Source organism: Phallusia mammillata, chromosome 2, assembly GCF_965637545.1.
Source record: "Phallusia mammillata chromosome 2, kaPhaMamm4.hap1.1, whole genome shotgun sequence".
In the NCBI taxonomy this organism is placed as follows: Eukaryota; Metazoa; Chordata; class Ascidiacea; order Phlebobranchia; family Ascidiidae; genus Phallusia; species Phallusia mammillata.
Genome location: NC_137253.1, coordinates 21,736,242 through 21,742,732, shown reverse-complemented (window position 1 = coordinate 21,742,732; position 6,491 = coordinate 21,736,242). Strand labels below are relative to the sequence as shown.

At 37.7% G+C, this 6,491-nt stretch overlaps 1 non-coding gene across 1 annotated transcript; it reads left to right on the top strand.

Annotated features, from left to right (window-relative positions):
* Positions 1-5,046: 5,046 nt before the first annotated feature.
* On the top strand, positions 5,047-5,120 carry Trnas-gga (transfer RNA serine (anticodon GGA)). The gene has a single exon. It is a non-coding gene; the product is annotated as a tRNA-Ser (tRNA).
* The last annotated feature ends 1,371 nt before the right edge of the window (positions 5,121-6,491 follow it).

Here is a 6,491-nt window from a genome sequence, read left to right as displayed (position 1 = left end):
ATCAAACACAGAGTCTTTTGCAAATAATTTAGGTTGTATTATCACAACACAATGTGCACCATTTGTAACAAAATCCGCAATATTAACCTTACATCACCTTTGTTACAAATTTCTATGTCAACTTGGCACAGATATTAATGAGTGTGAAACCATCCGCAACACTTGTCATCTTCACGCCATTTGTGTAAACACTGTGGGATCCTACAATTGTACGTGCAAAAATGGTTTTATTGGGAATGGAAGTCATTGCAAAGGTTAGTTTATTACATTTTAGCGTAATTTAAACAATAACAAATAACAAATGTTTAAATGTTGCTTGAGAGTTTGAAGTAAACCCTTGAAAAGAGTGTCAAAAAATGTAACGCAACATAAGTTGATTTGGTGGTTTTAAAACTAAAAAAAAATTCTCAATGCGAAAACCTAAATGAGAAGCTACGTCGTTGTGTGGAACTGTTGTTGGGGGCGATACATTTGTCAAAAACGGACGAAACGCTTTGTTTATTGTAAACGTTAAATTTAATAGAAATATATACTTTATAAATGTCATGTATTATATCATGAATGAACTTACACTCATAAAGGATTAATCAAAAACTCAAAAATTGTAACAAGTTGTTAAATGTCATCAGCATGAAAACTAGAACTATAACCAATAATATATTTTTCTATTTTGTTTGCAGACGTTGACGAATGTGCACAAGATATTAACGTATGTCATGCTGCTGCAATCTGCTATAACACCTTGAGGTCGTACAATTGCACTTGTAAGAGAGGTTTTAAAGGGAATGGAACCGAATGCGCAGGTTTGCTGCAGAAAACATTTTCCAAATAGATGTTTTGCATCATATTTCATTAGCTTTGCTGTTTACGTAAAAAAATGCTTAAGTAATGTTTGCTGGACGAATGTACATAAGATTAAAGTTAAAATTTTGGCACAATATTAAACCGATACTGCACATAATTAAAAAATAGAGTATGATTTCTTTAGTTGAAATAGTTGTTTTACGGTCAAATGAAAGTTTTGTTGTCAAATAAAACTAGGTGTTTACGCATTTACGATTTTTTTCACAAATTTTGTCTCAACCCATTCAAAGCATAAAACACAAACAACCATTATAACCGCACACTCTCCTAAATCTATCAGCACTTCTACAGATGTGGATGAGTGTACAACAAATAACAACACTTGTCATCTTCAAGCCGTTTGTGCAAATATGGTTGGATCTTACAATTGTACCTGTAAAGATGGTTATACTGGAAATGGGAGTCACTGTGAAGGTGTGTTTGATACTATTGGATAAATGTGTGGCTATTATAAAAACTTACCAATAAATGTTAAAGCATCACTGTAGGTAAATATGTTGTACTATTTTGCTATGGTTAGTTCCACACTATACTAGTTGATGATGCAACTTTAAAGTATGCGGTTAAAAGTAAATTTATTATCAAAGGGCAATATTTAAATCGTATGCCACGCAGACGAATAAAATATTTAAAATATATTTAAACGACCGTTTTCGATATTTAGATAGACTAATACTACATTTATATTTGCTTTGCAGATATCGACGAGTGTAAAAATGCCAGCAATAGTTGTCCAGAAAACTCGAACTGCACTAATGTACATGGAACTTATTTTTGCACCTGTTTGGATGGTTTCACTGGCGTTGGATGTGAAAGTAATATATTTCTTTAATGATTTTGCCTTTTTAATGATTTTTCTATGTCGCATAAGCAATGACTAAATTATAATCAGTTACGAGAAAAAAAGCAAAATTGCTAAAACAGCCATGTTGGAAAGCCTATTTACATGTAAGTTTTCAAAAAAAAAACAATTTCTTGTAGGTATCAGTGTCTTGCAATCCAAATGTATCACAAATCCAACACTATGCGAAGAAAAGTTAAGTGAGGTAAGAGGATTTCCAAATAATTAGTTTAACCGTTGGACATCAACTATAAACTTTGATGATAACAATTCAACAATCGAGCGTTCTGTTCATGTCAATAACATTCTGTAATCGATAATGCAATTTTAGTTGTGCTTTTTAGTAAAGCCTTAATAACTATCCGTGTCCAGGAACTTGCCAGCTCCACAACAAGCACAGCAGGAACAGAGTCCGCGAGCGATTTTGTGACAAAAATTACGTCGAACCAACAATCTCTGCCCGTGACTGTAACAAAAAGCGTCGCTCAGTTTATGAAGGAAGTTTCAGACGCCGCATTAGCTGGAAATATAACCGTGAGAAAATTTTATTATTTTGAAAAATCGTTTTCATACAGAAAGCTTGAAAAACATTTCTTTGTGGGGCGTACATAAAAATGTTGTTGAAAAATGTTAACCAAAAATGATGAAAAAGATAACTTATACTCTACGGTACGTGTGTTGTTGATTTGATGGTGGTTAAGGTATACTTCAAAAACTCAAATTCCGGTCTGTATCTTCTAATAAATTTGTACAATAAATCTCTAAAAGTCTAAAGAATCAGATATAGCGTTAGGTAATGCAATCCTTTCGTAATTTGATACTTCTTTTAACCGTCATTTATCTTTCCCCAAGGTTACTTCAAACATCGCCAGTTTAATGTTAACCACCACGAGCAACCTCCTAAAAAGCTTCAAAACCCAACGATCGAACTCAAATAACTCAAACGATTTGTCTGAGCTTCGTCGACAACAAACTGAGATTACACAAGCGATTTCATCTCTTGCACTTCAAGTTGAGCTTGCTTCACCAAACGACACATTCACTTATGCAACAGACGCAATCTTAATGAAGGTATGTGCAGAAGCAAATGGTGCAAATGAACTTTATTTGTTGTACTAAAAGTGCCCCTGGTTAGGGAGTTAGTTCAAATATTTTCAAGATGTGTTGATTTACATGGAGCCGAAGTTTTTTTTCTATGTAGGTCCAGGATACAAATGTCAACGTTCAAGCTCCATTGGTGTTCACTCCCCAACTTGCAGTAAACTCAAACACATCTGAACCTTCAGCTATTATTATTCCTCAATCTGTTATCACGAAATTAGCCCTAAATCGCCGAAAAAGATCAAGTAACACTTCGCAATCAGACACCGTGCGTTCCGCGTTTCTGTATTTTGACAATCCCACTCTGTTTCTTTCTGAAAAGAACGTATCATCGGTACGTACAACTTTGCTTGAGTTGAACACTGTAGGTCAGCATCAGCGTACATGGTAAACGGTAATTTTAAGGTGATTTCGGCCGCGCTTGGAAATGGATCTCCCGTGAATAACCTCACAGATCCTGTACGGATTCAACACAAAGGTGAAAACAACAGATACGGAACGACCCCTCTTTCCAATGAAACCAGAAAAGTGAGATTCTTCGGCATTATCCTAACTGTGCAAAGCATGTGGTGTAATACCGAACTTGTCACGTTTCAGTCGCTGAAAACAACGTTGGAGTGTGTGCATTGGGACTTCAATCGAAGCGAGTGGTCTACTAGTGGTTGCTGCTTGGATCAAACTTCGGATCCTGTCGAATGTCGTTGCAATCACCTCACCAACTTTGCCTTGCTCGTTGTAAGCTTAAAGCAGACTATTATACGTATTTTGAACGATGTTGTATGCAACATTGCATTCTCTTTAATATTTATGAGGAAAAAGTTTAATAAACAACTATTGACAGAATTCAAAAACGGTTTCCAGTGACGTAGCTCTCAGTATTGTGAGTGACATCGGCTGCATTCTTTCCATTCTCGGACTTACCTTTACAATCATCGTACATTGTCTTCATCGGTAAACATTAAAACTTTTGCAGTGTTACAAGTCAGTGTATCAATCTCGTGTACCTTTTAGTGACATGCGACGCCGACGTCCAGCGAAAATTCTTCTTAATATTTGTGGCAACCTGTTGGTCGTCTACTTGATTTTTGTCCTAGGAGTATCAAGTGTAGACGCAGGCCACGCTTGTACGCTGGTAGCTGTACTGCTACATTACTTCATGCTAACCACCTGGTGTTGGATGGCCGTGTACAGCTACGACATGTACATGTCTGTTGTCAAGGTAACAGGAATAAAAAAAGGGGAACAAACGTACCATCAGTTTTCGATAACTACCAACGATTGGCTTTATGTTTTTTACTTTTACTTTTTATCATTTTTGTATACTTGCTTTCACTGCAGTCAACTCATGTTGGACTATATATGCAGGTTTTTCGACAAGATGCTGGTAGATTTCTGCAGCGTGTTTCTGCTTTCTCGTATTTAACGCCTTTGTTGGTCGTCGTTATTACTCTTGCCGTTACCTTTGGACACTTTGATCAGCAGCATGAAGTTGATACTAACTTGTGTGACAAAGGTTTGTCTTTGTAGCATGTTGTGGCCCTAAGGCCCTTTTTAACCACATAGGAGTATCACTTAACCAAGTGCATTATAACAACTATGAGCAATTTTGACCTAAATTTGCTAACAGTTGTTCGTTACGAAACATTCATTTTTTGTCGATATAAGCCAAATGTAATAAAATTGGCTTAATTCTAGACGAAAGCACTGTTTCAACATTACTATTAACATATGTTTGTAATTAAGTTAATGATCATAATGTGCCGTTTTTTACATGACATATTCTTTCAGGCGACGTTTTCTACTCAACTTATCGAGCTGAAAATATGTGCTGGTTGACTGGGTATTCCTTGAACATTGCCTTCCTTCTTCCCGTGGGAATTCTCTTCCTGTTCAACTTGGGAGTTTTCGCATCAGTGTTTCGCGAAATCTCATGCAAAAGCATAGAGGTACTGTAGAAAACGGAGGTTTCGTCCAATTTTGTCTTGTACTGTTTTAAGATGAACATAAATTCATAACTGGGATCAGCCCTGAAGCGTCGATGCAGACCAGCGATCACGGCACACGATCGCTGGTGATCGCTGGTCTGCATCGACGCTTCAGGGCTGATCCCAGTTATGAATTTATGTTCATCTTAACTGATTCTGGTCAATCTGGCGATCCCCTACTACGAAGCTGAAATGTGCAGCATACGAGGCAGGCAACGGTGCTTGTGATTCGACTTTCGGCGGATTCTCCACTGAGCCTGCGTAGCTGAGTTGGTAGAGCGCGAGTCCCGGAAAGACTCCTGTCGTGGGTTCGAATCCCACCGCAGGCTAGTTTTTTCTAGCCTACGCCTTGCCATATGGTGGTGAATGCTTGGTGACCGGCTGATTCGGTATGACACCTTTAATGGGCCTGGCGTACTGTGATTGTACTGTTTTACCATGTATTATCTTTGAGCTTGTTTTTTGGATAATTAGTACAGTTAAAGATACTAAGACAATATTTCACGGCATAGGCATGCTAATTTCCGGTAGGTGGCGCAGCAGGGCATATGCGTTTGCAATGGCAACGATAACTTGGCTGAATGGTCTGGCGCGCCTGAGCCTACATACAGAGATAAAAAAAACCTGTTCGGGATTCGTCCCCGGGAGTGTCCTGGGTTCGAACGCTTGAAAACAAATCTAAGTCAGCAATTTGCTGAGTCAGCAGTTAAGTGATTCGTTGCCCCCACTTGGCATAAACCACAGGAACAACTGGTTAAAATGGCCTAACAACTGTTTGGGAACCAAAGTGATGTCGACTCAGAGTGTTTCATTAATAACTTTAGTTTGCTATCTTTCTTTATGCAGTCGGAAACCCCCACATTAAATGTCGTTATAGGCACAAACAAGCTCCATGAAGCGAACAAACAAACAAATGCTTATGATCGCTTCGAGCATGTCAGCTATCATGGGGATGACCTGGGTCTTCGGATATCTCATGCTCATCTCGAACGACGAGATCTACTTCAGCATCATGAGTTGGCTTTTTGCATTGTTCAATACCTTGCAGGTAACCCAAAAGTTTTCAATAGGACCACGGTGTCAAATCCATCACTTCCATTAGCTATATTTAATCGTCTATGTTTGTAACTACTTTATTGTAGGGGTTGGTGATCTTTTTTCTCACATCTGTTCGATCTCCTGAACTACGCAAGGTTTGGTGGACTCCGATTCGCTCGGTCATATCGCGCGGATCTTCCAGAGTCAGCGACAAGATAAGAATGTACAGCAAGTCTTACCAAGTGTCACAAAGTTATGAGGAAACAACTATTACTACTGAGTTTACTCAATCTTAAAAACGAAAAATTGTTCTGACCAAAAAAATATGGTTTAAGTTTTATACATACATGATCCTTGGTTTTATTGTATAGTTTTTTTCTAACTTTTACTTGACCCATGTAAAAAGCCACTTGTCAGTGTAATGGCTTTCTGAACGCGTTTTCTTCAATTTTGCTTTGCTTTCTGCTTAAAGGTTGCTTCGCAAAGTTTTGTTTTGTTTTATTTAACGCATGCTTTATCGAAGAGAATTGCTGTACAAATGAAATGTGTACTACCCAATATTTTGATTTTACTGTATTGGAGCAGCAAACTCACAGCACGCATTTTTATAGACACGTAATGAAAAACCATTCTAATAGCTTGCGCTATCCAGTTTAAAAAAT